Below are 19,066 nucleotides of genomic sequence, written 5' to 3'. Positions count from 1 at the left end.
AAAAGGAGAGAGCATGTAAGTCTCTGGTAGGACCCCAGCTTCAGTATGATTCAAGTGTATGGGACCATCACCAGGATTGCTTGAATCGAGAACTGCAAAAGCAGCTTGATTTGTTCTGGGTGATTTCCGAAAAAAAGAGTAGCGTTATGAAAATGTCGCAAACTTTGGGCTGGGAAGACTTGGGAGAAAGAAGACGAGCTGCTCGACTAAGTGCTATGTTCAGAAATGTGAAATGACATTAGTAGACGAATAAGTTTCAGTTGTGTTTTTGAAAGTAGGAAAGATCACAAAATGAAGATAAAGTAGGAATTCTAGAGGAAAAATTCGGGGAAATATTCGTTTATAGGAAGAGGAGTTAAGGATGCGACAATTTTACCAAGGGAGATATTCAATAAATTCCCAAATTCCTTGGAATTACAGTTTTCAAGAAAAGGCTAGGAAAACAACAGGGAGCCTCCGTGGCTCAGGCGGCAGCGTGCCGGCCTCTCACCGCTGGGTTCAAACCCCGGTTACTCCATGTGAGATTTGTGCTGGACAAAGCGGAGGCGGGACATGTTTTTCTCCGCGTACTTCGGTTTTCCCTGCCATCACTCATTCTAGCAACACTCTTCAATATCATTTCATTTCATTTATCAGTCCTTAATTATTGCCCCTGAGGAGTGCGACAGACTTCGACAGCCGGCACAATTCCTAATAATAGGCCTAATAATATTGTTATTTGCTTTACGTCCCACTAACTACAATTTTACGGTTTTCGGAGACGCCGAGGTGCCGGAATTTAGTCTCGCAGGAGTTCTTTTACGTGCCAGTAAATCTACCGACATGAGGCTGACGTATTTGAGTACCTTCAAATACCGCCGGACTGAGCCAGAATCGAACCTGCCAAGTTGGGGTCAGAAGGCCAGCGCCTCAACCGTCTGAGCCACTCAGCCCGGCGCACAATTCCTATCTCCGCTGCTAGATGGGGCCTCCATTCATTCTATTCCTGACCCGGTCGAAAGACTGGAAATAGGCTGTGGATTTTCATTTTCTAGGAAAACAACAGATATGAAATCTGCCACCTGCGCGACTGCCCTAAATGCAGATTAGTGGTGATTATTATTATTATTATTATTATTATTATTATTATTATTATTATTATTATTATTATTATTATTATTATTATTATTATTATTATTATTAATCTGTTTACCTCCAGGTTCGGTTTTCCCTCGGACTCAGCGAGGGATCCCACCGCTACCGCCTCAAGGGCAGTGTCCTGGAGCTTCAGTCTTTGGGTCGGGGATACAACTGGGGAGAATGACCAATACCTCGCCCAAGCGGCCTAACCTGCTATGCTGAACAGGGGCCTTGAGTAGGGATGGGAAGATTGGATGGGACAGGCAAGGAAGGGGGAAGGAAGCGGCCGTGGATTTAAGTTAGGTACCATCCCGGCATTTGCCTGGAGGAGAAGTGGAAAACACGGAAAACCACTTTCATGATGGCTGAGGTGGGAATCGAACCCACCTCTACTCTGTTGACCTCCCGAGGCTGAGTAGACCCGGCTCCAGCCCTCGTACCACTTTTCAAATTTCGTGGCAGAGCCGGGAATCGAACCCGGACCTCCGGGGGTGGCAGGTAATCACGCTAACCACTACACCACAGAGGCGGACATTATTATTATTATTATTATTATTATTATTATTATTATTAGTATTATTATTATTATTATTATTATTATTATTATTATTATTATTATTATTATTATTATTATTATTATTATTATTATTATTATTGCACCCTGAACGCTGAAATGCATGACAATGTATAATGAAGATGTAGGCCTTTGTACTGTATGTACGTGTGCTGGGCTGAGTGGCTCAGACAGTTTAGGCTCTGGTCTTCTGACCCCAACTTGGCAGGTTCGATCCTGGCTCAGTTCGGTGGTATTTGAAGGTGCTCAAATACATCATCTCGTGTCGGTAGACTTACTGACACATAAAAGAACTTCTGCGGGACTACATTCCGGCACTTCGGCGTCTCCGAAAGCAGTAAAAGTAGTTAGTGGGATGTAAAGCCAATAACAACATTATTTTTGTATGTACTATAAGTGTATGTTACTATTAATGCATATCATACATCATCTAACGTGCTACGTACTGATATGTACTCTTCTTCTTCCTCTTCGTCATCTGTTTACCCTCTAGGGTCGATTTTTCCCTCGGACTCAGCGAGAGATCTCACCTCTACCTATCCTGGAGCTTCAGACTCTGGGTCGGGGGATACAACGGGGGAGGATGACCAGTAACTCGGCCAGGCGGCCTCATTTGCTATGCTGAACAGGGGCCTTGCGGGGGGATGGGAAGATTGGAGGGGATAGGCAAGGAAGAGGGAATGAAGTGGCCGTGGCCTTTAGTTAGGTACCATCCCGGCATTTCCCTGGAGGAGAAGTGGGAAACCACGGAAAGCCACTTCCAGGATGACTGAGGTGGGAATCGAACCCACCTCTACTCAGTTTACCACCCGAACCTGAGTAGATCGCGTTCCAACCCTCGTCCCACTTTTCAAATTTCGTGGCAGAGCCTGGAATCGAACCCGAGACTCCGGGGGTGGCAGGTAATCACACTAATCACTACAACACAGAGGCGAAGCGGACAGTGATACGTACTCTCTCCTCATTAACATGACCTCTACGTTCCATCATCGTCTGCTACTACAGATTATTCTTCATACAATTATAAACCCGAGAAATACTTTCTACTTGTGCCATTTCACTTTCCAACCTGTCTAATTAGAACACATTAGCATATTTGCATTTTGTTTGCAACCCTTAAATGAGAGGATACTTTTATTTTTTGTGTACGAAGTGTGCATAGTAGAAAGGAGCACGCCTGGGGGGACGTGGTTTCGATTACCCGTCATGGCAATGCGAAATTTAGAAACTTCCATTTCTCTACATGCACAACACGTTGAAGAGTTGACGACTGGTGCAAACGCGGACAAACACAGATCTAATCTCTCGTTCTTACTAACACTCACTCTAGTAACTGCTTAGATTGCGTGCCAAATGCTCCCATATTCCACAAATTTGACCATTTTCGGTCCCTAGTTGGTCCATATTGACTAAGTGCATATAAATATGCTATGGCTGATTGTTTGGTCCGTCCTGTCAATATAATATCAAGTTCCTACTTTTGTACAATGATTTCACTCATACAACTCCCTTCATCAGCGATTTCTACCTCATAAAGTAAGATTCCCCATATCTTAAGATGTAACATATTTTACCTAAACATAAAACATCGTCAACACACACACAATAAACATTTCTTGATCATGTTTGTTATGTAATAGAACATTTTAAAACACTTATAAAATGTTCAGTCCGCCTCTGTGGTGTAGTGGTTAGCGTGATTAGCTGCCACCCCCGGAGGTCCGGGTTCGATTCCCGGCTCTGCCACGAAATTTGAAAAGTGGTACGAGGGCTGGAACGGGGTCCACTCAGCCTCGTGAGGTCAACTGAGTAGAGGTGGGTTCGATTCCCACCTCAGCCATCCTCGAAGTGGTTTTCCGTGGTTTCCCACTTCTCGTCCAGGCGAATGCCGGGATGGTACCTAACTTAAGGCCACGGCCGCTTCCTTCCCTCCTCCTTGCCTATCCCTTCCCATCTTCCCATCCCTCCACAAGGCCCCTGTTCAGCTTAGCAGGTGAGGCCGCCTGGGCGAGGTACTGGTCATTCTCCCCAGTTGTATCCCCCGACCAAGAGTCTGAAGCTCCAGGACACTGCCCTAGAGGCGGTAGAGGTGGGATCCCTCGCCGAGTCCGAGGGAAAAGCCGAACCTGGAGGGTAAACAGATGATGATGATGATGATAAAATGTTCAGCTAATTATTCTTGTTACCGGTATATAACACTTTCGAACACTTTTTTTCTTTACGTCGCACCGACACAGATAGGTCTTATGGCGACGATGGGAGAGGAAAGGGCTAGGAGTGGGAAGGAAGCGGTCGTGGCCTTAATTAAGGTACAGCCCCAGCATTTGCCTGGTGTGAAAGTGGGAAACCACGGAAAACCATTTTCAGGGCTGCCGACAGTGGGGTTCGAACCCACTATCTCCCGAATACTGGATACTGGCCGCACTTAAGCGACTGCAGCTATCGAGCTCGGTCAAACACGTATTAAAACGGGAGCTGATTTCCTTGGAAAAGTCAGCCAAAGATAAAATGTTTCTTGTTATTTTTTGTTTTGTGTATATTTACGGTTGTAGATACTTTAAGCATATTAACAAAGGAAAAAAGAAGGTTAATATTCATTCGATTGTTAAATATGCTACAATTGTTGTTGACAATTCCTGCACATATCCCCAGTATTGGCATCTTCCTGGCAACCAAAAGCAACTTCTATAATGTCAGAATTTTAATAATTTTAATATTTTAAAATAAAATGTTCAAAATGTTTCCGTTATAAATTCCAAATTTATAACAATTTTCGTACTTGTCCTTTTTTAAAGTGTGTATCAAACCTCCAGCTACAAAATGAACCTCAATCATTAACATAGACTGTAATTCGGATTTTTTGTTGGGTTTTTATTCCGAGCACCAGAAAATATTAATATTTTTGTAAATAAATATATTATATAAAATCGAATTTAAATCCCATTGATCTGAATGAGGTACAAATTGTGGTACAACACTATGGGAGGAAACTCTGAAAAATTCATAATTATCCGTGAAACAGTAAGGGAGTTATGAAGGAAACCGTTAAAAAGGCGGGAAATTTTGAACATTTTATTTTGAAATGTTGTAATTAGAATTTTTACATTATTGAAGTTGATTCTGATTGCTCTGAAGCATGCCAATACTGGGTTATGTGCAGCATTTGTCAACTACGTTTGTAGCATATATAACAATCGAACGAATATTGGCCTATTTTGCCTGTGTTAAGCTAGGTCTCCCCCCTTAAAAAGTCAACTGATATTCTACCAAAGTTAAAATCTTCACCTTGTTGTTGTTAGAACATTTGAACTGGTTTACCATTGGATTATTTGACTTCTTAATATTTAAATGCGTATTTGATTACATCCGGTCGGATGAAATCGTGTTATGTTGGTTTTGAGCTAGAATTTCGACAGAGCGGATCAAACTTCCCGCCATGTCCTTGAATTTGTGGCTAGTATTTGCTCTTCTTAATCTGAAATAAGAAGAAACTACGTTTTTATATTTTTTAATGCTATGTATTCGGGGTGTCGACCTAAGAAGACCTGCGTGTATTTTGGAAATTGCGGAAGTGTAAAGTGTTGAATGTGAGGAAAGGAACGTTAAGGACGACACAAACGCCCAGTCCCCAGGCCAGGGATATTAATCATGTACAATCAAAAGCCCCTGACAAGGCCGGGAATCGAACCCTGGGCCGCCTGTTGACAGGCGGACGCGTTGGCCCCTACACCGCGGGGTCAGACAGAAACTACGTTAAACGGACTGAAATAAGTGCGAAAATACTGTGTATGTGCGGATGAAGCTGAACTTTCCACAGTGTTCATATGGGGTGAGGGCATACGACGCTGCTGAAGGTAATTCGTCCGTCGTATGGCGACATTAAGCCTTGAGCAGACTCCTTCTTGTAATTTTACAGGAGTAGGCTATGTGCTGATACCGGATTTAACTCTCTCTCTCTCTCTCTCTCTCTACCTCATTATCATCTCTCACATCCAGGGTTAGCGTAAGAAAGGGCATCCGGATTCGCATCCGTGACCACACAGATGTGGAAAAAGCGGTAGATGAAGTATATTAGCACAAATGGACTTCTTCTTCTACTTAATCTGTTTTTAGCACAAATGGACTTCTTCTTCTTCTTCTTCTTCTTCTTCTTCTTCTTCTTCTTCTTAATCTGTTTACCCTCCAGGGTTGGCTTTTCCCGGACTCAGCGAGGGATCCCACCTCTACCGCCTCAAGGGCAGTGCCCTGAAGTTTCAGACTCTGGGTCGGGGATGAAACTGGGGAGGATGACCAGTACCTCGCCCAGGTGGCCTCATCTGCTATGCTGAAGAGGGGCTTTGCGAGGGGATGGGAAGATTGGAAGGGGTAGACAAGGAAGAGGGAAGGAAGCGGCCGTGGCCTTAAGTTAGGTACCATCCCGGCATTTGCCTGGAGGAGAAGTGGGAAACCACGGAAAACCACTTCCAGGATAGCTGAGGTGGGAATCGAGCCCACTCAGTTGACCTCCCGAGCCCTCCTGCCACTTTTCAAATTTCGTGGGAGAGCCGGGAATCGAACCCGGGCCTCCCGGGGTGGCAGCTAATCACACTAACCACTACACCACAGAGGCAGCACATGGACTTCTTTCTTCCTTAATCCATATATCCTCCACGGTTAGATTTTCCCTCGGACTCAGCTACGGCAGTGTCCTGAAGTGTGAGACTTTGGGTTGGGGATACAAATGAGGAGGAGGTCCAGTACCTCGCCCAGGCAGCCTTACCTGCTATGCTGAACAGGGGCCCTCTGGCGGTTAGGAAGATAAGGGATAGATAGGGGACGGAGAAGGAAGCGGTCGTGGCCTGAAGTTAGGTACCATAGCGGCATCTGTCTGGAGAAGTGGGAAACCACGGAAAATCACCTCAAGGGTGGCTGAGGTGGAAATCAACCCCCTCTACTCAGTTGACCTCCCGAGGCTGACCCCGTTTCAACCCTCGTACCACATTTCAAATTTCGTGGCAGAGCTGGGAATGACAGCTGTTCACACTAACCACTACACCACAGAGGCGGATGACAAGGACTTTCAATTTCAGAAATCTCAGTGGAGATTCGAGCTTGAGATGTTCTCCTCTGATGAATAGCAGTAACATTCCAACAAGTACTTGAAGTAGCAGCTCAGCTGTGTTTATATATTTTATTTAATTATGGTTCGTGAGGTGTAAATTCGAAAACTCCTAGACGCACCTTGTATTTAAAAGGTTTTAACTTATGATGCTAGGCTGTGGTAAGTGAGTGCTAACGACCAAGAATGTAGAAAATGCGGCACAGAAACCGGTTTCTCGCCGCAGAGCACTGAACTGTTATCTCCTTTAATTCCTTCGTGTGTTTTCTCTGCTAACCACAGTAATTCCTCTTTTCCGTCTTCAGTGAGAACTTCGCAAATTGAGCTTCACTGCCGACATCCAAATGTTCTCTGACTTTGTTTTCGTAATGGCTGTTTATTTCTGTTTGCGTTACAATGGTTGTGGGACAGAACAAGAAACACTTTGCCTACCACCCTTCAACGAACTCTTCACACTCTCCATTATGTTTGGTTATTCACCCGTCATATTGAAATTTAGCCTAGAGGCCGTAGACAAAATACGTTGGCTCCAATGAGAGGGTTACAGAATATGACAAAAGTGTACGATAATTTTGGGGGTGATAGGTATGTACGAAAGAAAGGATGTTCGTCAGCTTTTTTTGTTAATGCCCGATTTGCATAATCCAAATGAACTTTCGTTTTGGCACTTTCCATATATGTTTCTTTATACAGGCTAAACATAAACAAGTCATTTTATTCTTTAGTTCGCGTTCGTCTCTCCTGGAAAAAATTATGACCAGTTTTGAGAAAAGTCTGCCAAATGCAAAACCAAAAAGTAATACATTATGAAGAATAAAATGGATGTACTGTACAGTTATCTTCACAACTTGCTCCATTAGGAAATTCTCAGTTCGCCTCTGTGGTATAGTGGTTAGTGTGATTGGCTGCCCCCTCCAGAGGCCCGGGTTAGATTCCTGGCTCTGCAACGAAATTTGAAAAGTGGTACGAGGGCTACCACTCAGCCTCGTGAGGTCAACTGAGTAGAGGGGGGGGGGGGTACTTGATGATGCTTGACGTTTGTTGTTCAAAGAGGCCTAACATCTAGGTCATCGAACCCAGAGTTCGACAGGCTTCGGCAGAAGGCACAATGCCTATCCTCGCCGCTAGATGGGAGCTTCATTTATTTAATTTTTGACCCGATCGAATGACTGGAATTAGGCTGTGGATTTTCATAAATAAGTGGGGAAACTTACTGGACAGATGTCACTCGAAGTGGTTTCCTTATTCTCCTACTTAAGAATCATAACGTCTAATCACAATCCTAAGGACATTTGAGCTCTTCTTGATTTAAAGTAAATTGAAACCAAACATTCGGGAGGAGATTGTATGATTTTTTCCTTTAAAAAAAAATTAAAATATTGTGGACATATTTTCTTTCCATCAACTCGTTGAGGCTCCGTAGATAAATGGTTATCATGCTGGCCTTTGGTCACAGGGGTCCCAGGGCCAGGAATTGTAACCATCATTGGTTAAATCCGCTGGCACGGGGGCTGGGTGTATGTGTTGTCTTCATCATCATTTCATCCTCATCACGACGTGCAGTTTGCCTACGGGCGTCAAATAAAAAGACCTGCACCTGGCAAGCCCAACATGTCCTCGAACACTCCATGCACTAAAAGCCACAGGCCATTTTATCAACTCGTTACCGATTTTTTTTTTTTTTTTGTAATCATTCGTAAAATGTCTGCGGTTAATTCAAATTTTGTTAAGTAAATCATTAATGAATTGTATGAAGAAACGTGGACCCATGGCAGTAACTTGTGGAACGCTAAACGTTGCAGTAATTTTATTTTAGTATTAATATTCTGGTCCGCCTCTGTGGTGTAGTGGTTAGCGTGATTAGCTGCCACCCCCGGAGGCCCGGGTTCGATTCCCGGCTCTGCCACGAAAATTTGAAAAGTGGTACGAAGGCTGGAACGGGGTAAACTCAGCCTCGGGAGGTCAACTGAGTAGAGGTGGGTTCGATTCCCACCGCAGCCATCCTCGAAGTGGTTTTCCATGGTTTCCCACTTCTCCTCCAGGCGAATGCCGGGATGGTACCTTACTTAAGGCCACGGCCGCTTCCTTCCCTCTTCCTTGTCTATCCCTTCCAATCTTCCCATCCCTCCACAAGGCCCCTGTTCAGCATAGCAGGTGAGGCCGCCTGGGCGAGGTACTGGTCATTCTCCCCAGTTGTATCCCCCGACCAAGAGTCTGAAGCTCCAGGACACGGCCCTTGAGGCGGTAGAGGTGGGATCCCTCGCTGAGTCCGAGGGAAAAAGCCGAACCTGGAGGGTAAACAGATGATGATGATGATGATGATGATGATGATGATGATGATTAATATCCTGTTTGCGCGAGATCTAAAGAAATCTCTTGGATACACGAAAACATTTGTCGTTCTCTCGTACTTGGCGAAATGTATAAAGGGGATTTACTCAGCAGTTTATCAATGTGGGTACACTTCCTCTCTCCCTACACTCCCATCTATCTATCGCTCGATCTATGCATGTATCTCTTCTCCTTAACGGTTTCATGCTCAGCGGCTCATGAAGATCACTCGCTGAAAGCTATTAAATCTTCGCTCCGGCCACAAAACACGGATTATGATGGTAGGATATAGGGTTCAATTGTTCATCTAATGTTTCAGTCGTAAATTTTAAGTCACTCTAAGAAGAAGCTCCTTAAGTGGACTACAAATCTTAATGCACTGTTACTGGCTTCTTGTGGTTCTCTCTCTCTCTCTCTCTCTCTCTCTCTCTCTCTCCCTCTCTCTCTCCTACTCCCTCGCTAACTCACTCACTCTCTCGTGTACCGGGCGAATTGGCCGTGCGGTTAGGAGCGCGCAGCTGTGAGCTCGCATCCAGGAGATAGTGGGTTCGAACCCCACTGTCGGAAGCCCTGATGATGGTTTTCCGTGGTTTCCCATTTTCACACCAGGCAAATGCCGGGGCTGTACCTTAATTAAGGCCACGGCCGCTTCCTTCCACTTCCTAGGCCTTCCCTATCCCATCGTCGCCGTAAGACCTATCTGTGTCGGTGCGACGTAAAGCAAATAGCTTAAACTTAACTCTCGTGTTATTACAACTCTTTGTAATGGATGTGCTTCGTGCTACTCGCCAAGGAAACTGCGTCGCACCTCGAATATTCATGTCATGCCTGGTTTGATGCACTCCACTGATCGACAGTATGCTTGTTCTCCAGGCTATCAAGGGAAGTGGAGCACCTTTCGCGCCGAAACTTACCTTGAACCTCGGAAATGAAATGAAATGAAATGACGTATGGCTTTTAGTGCGGGGAGTGCCCGAGGACATGTTCGGCTCGCCAGGTGCAGGTATTTTGATTTGACGTCCGTGAACGACCTGTGCTTTGTGGTGGTGGTGAAAACACATACACCCAGGCCCCGTGCCAGCGAAATGAATCAATGATGGTTATAAAATTCCCGACCCTGCCGGGAATCGAACCCGGGACCCCTGTGACCAAAGGCCAGCACGCTAACGATTTAACCATGGAGCCGGACTTGAACCTCGGACACTGCGCCATATGTCCTCATGAACACTGCGGAGAGTTTTGGAATCGAATCCAGGATCTTCGCACGCAATCTAGTGATTATAAATTATATACCACTACCTCTCCTACCATGCTGGCCAACATTCTGATCGTGAAAATGTTTTCCACCGACAGAATTCGAACCAGCTGACCACGGTATCAGAGCCTAAATAGATTACGCTTTAACGATCATGGCCAAGAGGCCGGCTATAAGAAGAATAAGAAGAAGATATTTAACGTACCTTTATATGTTTTACAAGTTGTCTTACGTCGCACCGACACAGATATGTCTTATTGCGACGATGGGATAGGAAAGGGTCAGAAGTGGGAAACAAGCGATCGTGGCCTTAAGAACAGTACAGCCCCAGCATTTGCCCGGTGTGAAAATGGAAAACCACGGAAAACCATCTTCAGGTCTGCCGACAGTGGGGTTCGAACACACTATCTCCCCTAACCGCACGGCCAGCTCGCTCGTAACGTAACGTAACTTTAATTTTTGTAGATGTATAAGAGACCTAAACTTGTCAGAATTTTGTACTGCAAGAATTCTTGTAAGTGCTGGAAACCAAGAACACCAAGTTATGTCATTTAAATATCACAGGCCTCGGTTTAAATCGATCTCTCTTTCTTGGAAACAGACAGGCAAATGCACTGTTGATGTTGGCTGTACTGTTCATTGCTAGGGTATAATACAACAGAGAATAATTAATGTTATTTGTTTTACGTCCCACTAAACAACAGAGAATCAAACCCACCCTGAACAGGAATGCTTTGCCTGCTGCCATTTCTTGATGGATACAGTACTTTTGTATCCATCTCTTAGCACAGGCCAGAGTAAAGTGTAGCTTCCACCGAAGTCCCAGTCTCATCCATGGCAGTGACAATATGGAAGTTGCTGGGGTATGGGTGGTGCTGAGTAATGACATTCAGAGCACGACTAGTGCATCTGAGTGTTATGAAAGGTGTTGCTCATAGGGTCAGTCGTGCTGCAATAACACTTTCTGACTCAGTGAGGAAAGCAATGGCAAACTACCTCACTCCTCGTCTTGCCTAGTACGCCTCGTTTTGGTGCTGCCATTGGTTTTTGCGGTTTCCTTATAACCGCATAACTTTTGGGGGTGCTATTTGAGGATCCAACCAACCTCTGGGCTGATGACCTAACAGACAGACCTGAACAGGAGTGCGGTAAGTAGCAGCTGCTCTAGTACAAACACTACAGCCACACATGTTATCAAGCAGAGTAAACGTACACCAATTTCATGGGGCTGACAGCCACGTTTTCCTTCATTCTTAAATTAAAACAATACATCGAGCTTGGTTTAAATGGGATAGGTTTGTGTCAGGTTTACCAGTATGTTAGAGAACACTTACAGCGACCGATGAAGTTGGCAATGTGTAAAGGAGCGCGCTGTTGTAGGCTTATATTTTGGGTTTGACGGATTAGATTTCCACCTAGAAGTGTCATAAATATGTCTTTCTCTGTGGTGTCACTTCAAGCAAATGCAGGACGTTACATTTGCCACTTAACCGGCCCTTGCCCTTTGCTGTCCGATCGTCGACAGAAACCTATATGAGTAAATGAAACCTTAAAGTAATAAAATAAAACATACCACAGAGTCTACGGTCGGCAGTTGCAGACTACCGGTAGGTCTCGGTCCACAAGTGACCAGATCTGGTCCGCGATCCGACAACTCTGCACCTCGACCGACCAATCAAGCAGAGAGGGATGGCCACGGCTCTACCGTAGTTCTACGCCTCTGTACTTAGGAGACGGAGAGGGATTACCCTCACCTGTCCTCAGATTGTTTTTCCGTGGTTTCCCATTTTCCTGCACCTAGGGGAATGCTGGGACAGTTCGTAGTATAGCTCACGGCCGTCAACCCACTCACCTTCTCCGTTACAAATCTTCTGACCTGAGAGACAACGTCAATCAATCAATCAATCAATCAATCAATCAATCAATCAATCAATCAATCAATCAATCAATCAATCAATCAATCAATCAATCAATCAATCAATCAATCAATCAATCACTACTGATGTGCATTTAGGGCAGTCGCCCAGCTGGAAGATTCCCTATCTGTTGTTTTCCTAGCCTTTTCTTCAATGACTGCAAAGAAATTGGAAATTTATTGAACATCTCCTGTGGTAAACTATTCTAATCCCTAAACGAATATTTATCCCAATTTTTCCTCTTGAATTCTGTCTTTATCTTCATATTGTGATCATACCTACTTTTAAAGACACCACTCAAACTAATTCGTCTAATGATGCCATTCCACGCCATCCCTCCACTGAAATGAAATGGCGTATGGCTTTTAGTGCCGGGATGTGTCCAAGGACTTGAGCTCGACAGGAGGAGGTCTTGTAGTAGCCGGCCTGCGTGTCGTGATGAGTATGAAATGATGATGAAGACAACACATACACCCAGTCCCCGTGCCAGGGGAATTAACCAATTACGTATAAAATTTCCGACCCTGCCGGGAATCGAACTCGGGACCCCTGTGACCAAATGCCGTTACGCTAACCATCTAGCCATGGAGCCGGACGTCGCTCCACTGAAAGCTCGGAACGTACCACTTCGTCGAGCAGTTCGTGTTTTTTCTCCCAAGTCTTCCCATCCCAAACTTCGCAACATTTTTGTAACGCTACTCTTTTGTCGCAAATTCATCATCATCATCATCAACTGTTTACCCTCCAGGTTCGGTTTTTCCCTCGGACTCAGCGACGGATCCCACCTCTACCGCCTCAAGGGCAGTGTCCTGGAGCTTCAGACTCTTGGTCGGGGGATACAACTGGGGAGAATGACCAGTACCACGCCCAGGCGGCCTCACCTGCTATGCTGAACAGGGGCCTTGTGGAGGGATGGGAAGATTGGAAGGGATAGGCAAGGAAGAGGGGAGGAAGCGGCCGTTAAGTTAGGTACCATCCCGGCATTCCCCTGGAGGAGAAGTGGGAAACCACGGAAAACCACTTCCAGGATGGCTGAGGTGGGAATAGAACCCACCTCTACTCAGTTGACCTCCCGAGGCTGAGTGGACCCCGTTCCAGCCCTCGTACCACTTTTCAAATTTCGTGGCAGAGCCGGGAATCGAACCCGGACCTCCGGGGGTGGCAGCTAATCACGCTAACCACTACACCACAGAGGCGGACTGTCGCAAATTACCCAGAACAAATAGAGCTGCTTTTCTTTGGACATTTTCCAGTTCTTGAATCAACCACCTTAGAGGCTCGCCTCCACCGTCAGGGGAGGAATGAAACAATTTATTAGTAGTAGTAGCGTCTGCTTCTCTGGAATCTGCCTGCTGTTAAATTCATGCTATTTACTTTCTTCTTCCCCTATTCATCTACTTCTTATCTTCTTCGATTCTTGGGGATTGAAATATCATTCAATCACATATGGGAAGTTCTGTAGGATAAGCAGGGTAATTCCAATGTCCACCCAGACATCTATTGTAGTTTATTAGCACATCTGTGAGAAAGAAACAATTCTAGATACGATCTCTGAATGTGCTGAGAATCGATATGGAGAACAATTTCGAGACTATCTGACGGAAAAAAGCCGATCCCACGCGTCTCTCAAGGCTAGGTCTGCACAGCTACCACCTCAACACCTACGTTGATTTTATCTTCAATTGTTCCTGTACTACTTCTCTTGGTTGAAAAACATGATACTTCCAGTGTTTCGTGAGCTTCGGTGGCTCCATTCCCAACCCCAGTATCCTGTAACTGGGCTGTACCTCCACGTCGTTAAACCATCGTTAGGCAATCGTTTGTCTCGGACAGCGAGAATGAGGCCTCGCGAGTAAAAACAAAGCATGCCGTGTCAAGGTCCTATTAGGGCTACATAGCTACTGTGCGTGTAAAAGCAAGAAATGGTATCCAGAAGTATCTCTAAATATACATTAGGGGGAAAAGTGTTCTAGCATTAATATAACAAGAAAAAAATATTTATGAATAATTAAATCCGTTAACAGTCACAATTTTTATCGAATACTGTACTTCCGAACGCGTTTTAGAGTCTAAGCTCCATCGTCAAGTGAAGAAATGATGACATTCAATTGTTGCAAAGATTTTTAAAAAAAATTCTAGACTCTCCTCTTGTAAATGTTGTGAAAGGAAAAATAAGGAAAGATCTTCATTGGCTTAATCAAATGAACGAGGTTGTAAACCAAACAAAGAAACCGCTGCTCAGCCCGAAGATTATAAGGTGTCGTGTGGTCATCACAACGAATCTTCTCGGCCGTTATTCTTAGCTTCCTAGACCGAGGTCACTATCTCACAGTCAGAGAGCTTCTCAATTGTAAACACGTAAGCAGAGTGGACCTCGAACCACCCCCCAGATCTACGTAAAGATTCCTGACTTGTTCGGAAATCGAGCCCGGTTCCTCCAGTCACGAGGCAAGCACACTACCCCTACACCACGTAGCCGGCATCAATTACGGATTCAGATCTTTTCATATGGCTGTGAAGGAATTTAGGGGTTGCATTAAGGATGTAGAGGAAAGGGCGTACCTCTGGTAAGCTCCCAATAAATTGCAATATGGTTACAGTGTATGGCACCCACACCTGGATTACTTGATATGAGAGCACGGGGTCCACTCAGCCCTGGGAGGTGGGTTCGATTCCCACCTCAGCCATCCTCGAAGTGGTTTTCCGTGGTTTCCCACCTCTTCTCTAGATAAATGCCGGGATGGTACCTAATTTAAGACCACAACCGCCTCCTTCCCTTTTCCTTGTCTATCCCTTCTAATATTCCCATCCCCTCACAAAGCCCCTGTTCAGCATAGGATGTGAGGACGCCTGGGCGAGGAACTCGTCATCCTCCTCAATTGTATCCCCCGACCCAGGGTTTGAAGCTCCAGGACACTGCCCTTGAGGCGGTGGAGTTGGAATTCCTCGCTGAGTCCGAGAGACAAATCGACCCTGGAGGGTAAACAGATAAAGAAGAAGAAGTACAGTAATTTACCAAATGAAATGTTTTTGATAAATTGCCATGTTCTTTGGAATCATTAAAGAATAGACTCGGTAAACAACTGATAGGGCATCTGCCACCTGCGCGACTGCCCTAAATGCAAGCCAACGAATGATTGAAGGCCATCCATCTTTAAATCATTGGCCAGAGCCCGAAATGATCTAAGGTGACGCCATCTACACCAAAAGTACGAACTGAAGATTTTTTAATAATACTGTAAATAGACTACTTCTTGTACCACCGGGCGAGTTGGCCGTAAGGTTAGGGGCACACAGCTGTGAGCTTGAGTCCGGGAGATAGTGGGTTCGAATCCCACTGTCGGCAGCACTGAAGGCGGTTTTCCATGGTTTCCCATTTTCACACCACACTGTTCTTTAATTAAGGCCACAGCCTCCTCCTTCATACCCCTAGCCCTTCCCGGTACTATCGCCGCCATAAGACCTATCTGTGTCTGTGCTGCGTAAAGCAAATTTTACTTGTTGTACCCTTCAATGTCTTTTACGTACAAATGCAGCAGTAACGCTATCTGGCGAAGATAAGTGGCAGCAAAACAGAGCACACCTCAGCGAACAGGTGAGTCACTGTTACGTTATTCTTGATCAGTTCTAGAGGGGCTTTGGGCATAGTAAACCTTCACGTTTAGTTTCCTTTCAGCTCGGCAATATTAGAACATCCGAGGTCTTGGGAGGTCCCGTCCCACACCTCCTTTACAATTCCATCTTCCCTTCACTCTTCTGCGAGTGATCGTTTCTTTTTAACAGTCATTTTCACTTTCATCCTGATTTTTTTTTTGCTAGGGGCTTTACGTCGCACCGATACAGATAGGTCTTATGGCGACGATAGGATAGGAAAGGCCTAGGAGTTGGAAGGAAGCGGCCGTGGCCTTAATTAAGGTACAGCCCCAGCATTTGCCTAATGTGAAAATGGGAAACCACGGAAAACCATTTTCAAGGCTGCCGATAGTGGGATTCGAACCTACTATCTCCCGGATGCAAGCTCACAGCCGCGCGCCTCTACACGCACGGCCAACTCGCCCGGTCATCCTGATTAAAAGGGACAGATGATCACGGGGTTATGCACATTACGAAGACAATGCCAACTACAACCACTTATATTCTCAAAAGGAATTTGCAGTATTTCTTGGATAAACGGCCTGAGTCACTTGGCTGTGAGCTTGCATTCGCGAGAGAGTGGGTTCAAGCCCCACTGTCAGAAGGCCGGAAGATGGTTTTCCAAGGTTTGCCATTTTCACACCACGCTGTACCTCAATTGAATCGCTTATTTTTAAAAACCCGTAAACCGAGCGAGTGGCCGTGTGGTTTGAGTCACATAGCTGTCAGCTTGCTCTCGGGGAGTACTAGGTTCGAACCGCACTACTGGCATCCCTGAAGATGATTTTCAGTGGTTTCCCATTTTCACATCCTGCAAATGCTTATGCTATACCTTAATTAAAGCCACGGGCGCTTCCTTTCCACTTCTAGCCCTTTCCTATCCCATTGTTTCTATACGATCCACCTGTATCCGTGCGACGTAAAGGAAATTTAAAAAAGAACAACAACAATATGTCAACGTCTGCGAAGCTCGCTGATGGTTATTTAGCTACAAACTTTTTATTGCACTGCCGGTAACGGCCGATCTGTAAAAGGAAACTGCCAGCTGTTGACTGGGGAGAAACTCTCTAGTCAGTCTGAAATTGAATGAAAATCCTAAGCCTGTTTCCTGTCATTCGACCGGATCAGGCATTGATGAATGAAGCCCCCATCTAGCGGCGAGGATAGGAATTGTGCTGGAGGCCGAAGCCTGTCGCGCTCCTCTTGGGCAATGACTAATGGCCAGATGAAATGAAATAATATTGGAGACTGTCGCTGGAATTAAAGATGACAGGGAAAACCGGAGTATCGGGAGAAAAACCTGACCCGTCTCCGCTTTGTCCAGCACAAATGTCACATGGAGTGACCGGGATTTGAACGAGGGAATCCAGCTGTGAGAGGCCGGCGCGCTGCCACCTGAGCCACGGAAGCACCCTACTTGAAATATAATAAAAGCAAAATATACATTTTTGTTCCTCCTGTGCAGTTACAAAAACTGACTGTGGTAGAGTTTGTAAGAAAACCCCTCAATTCTCTACTTACGCGATTTTAAAAATAATTCATTCCATTAAGACTACGGTCGCTTTGTTTCCAGATGTACCTCTGTCCTATCCCATCGTCACCATAAGACTCGTCCGTGTCCGTTTGGCGTAAAGAAAAAAGCTACAACAACAACAATTATATTTCACCGTCAGCAAAGCTCGCAGAGAATACACTATCAGAAACTGGGAACTGTTGACTTGGACGAAGAATGGGGTGGAATGCTACTGTCAGTCTACCAAAATTATTAAACTACAACTCATTGTATTAAAATAAATAAATAAATAAATAAATAAATAAATAAATAAATAAATAAATAAATAAATAAATAAATCTGAATTAAAGCCACTTTATATTGATATTTATCTTTTTGTTGGAATCGTGGCTTTAACCCAGATGTAATTTTACAGTCGAAACCGTGTATTGCGACATCGCTTTTAACGACGTACTGGATATAACGGCGAAATATAACGGTTCCGTCCATATCCTATATAAACAATGTATTTAGAAAACTCGCTTAGTACAATGTCGCTTATTGCGATATATCGTGTAAGTTAAAACGAATGTATTTTGATCACATTTTCGGAGAAACGTATCGGCTATAACGTCCAATGTTGATTTTTGTTTGTAACGTATTTGGGGATTGCTGACAACAATGTAGCGCTTATTATTGTAGATTAAAAATCGCTCTGTCTATTAAATAGTCGCGGTAACGATCGCTGCGAAGATGTCGCAAAGTAAAAGGAAAGTGTTTAATAATCAGACGTGCCCTAATGATCACATGAATGCAAGGTACTCTCTGTAAAATATGTGTATGAAGCTGTTTCTAGATCTAGTTTAATAATTTGAATTATTTAAGGAGATTCATTTTTATTTATTTATTTATTTATTTATTTATTTATTTATTTATTTATTTATTTATTTATTTATTTATTTATTTATTTATTTATTTATTTATTTATTTATTTATTTATTTATTTATTTATTTATTTATTTATTTATTTGAGGTGTTGTAAATATGCATGTATAAAGGTATCTAGGTTTAGTTTGTTATTATTTTAGGAAATTAGTGTTATTTGTTTAAGGTGTATTTGTTGTATATTATGTTTCATTGAATCATCTTTAATTGGGAAAATAATTTGTTGATGATAAATCTATCTATCTTAAGACCTGAAATCTTCCGACGTATCAAATTAGGATGGCAAGCCTACGGAAGAAATTCTTAAATATTCAAATCCAACATGCCAACCCACCTAAAGAAGATAATCTTTGACCAGAGTGTTCTCCCTGTACTGACTTACGGTTGTGAAACCTGGACATTGAGCGAGTTTGTTAAGCAAAAACTCAGAACAACCCAAAGAGCTATGGAACGGTTCATGCTAGGCTTCACGAAGAAAGACAGGAAGAGAGCAGATTACATCAGGTCAGTCACAAAGGTCAGTGACATTTTAGAAAGGGTGTTTACCCTAAAATGTCAGAGGGCAGGCCATGTTGCTCGGAGAACTGATGGTAGGTGGATAAAGCTTGTGCTTGAGTGGAGTCCGAAAGATCATCTGAGACCTAGGTGAAGACCACCGGACAGATGGGATAAAGACATCCGTAAGATTACTGGGATCAATTGG

At 44.3% G+C, this 19,066-nt stretch overlaps 1 protein-coding gene across 1 annotated transcript in view; it reads left to right on the top strand.

Annotated features, from left to right (window-relative positions):
- Positions 1-19,066, top strand: part of LOC136860734 (uncharacterized) — a 333,859-nt gene that overhangs the window by 73,979 nt on the left and 240,814 nt on the right. The window lies entirely within an intron of this gene.

Source organism: Anabrus simplex, chromosome 1 (genome assembly GCF_040414725.1).
Source record: "Anabrus simplex isolate iqAnaSimp1 chromosome 1, ASM4041472v1, whole genome shotgun sequence".
NCBI classification, from domain to species: Eukaryota; Metazoa; Arthropoda; class Insecta; order Orthoptera; family Tettigoniidae; genus Anabrus; species Anabrus simplex.
The sequence above is the reverse complement of the archived record's forward strand: the minus strand, read 5'-3'. Positions and strand labels throughout refer to the sequence as shown.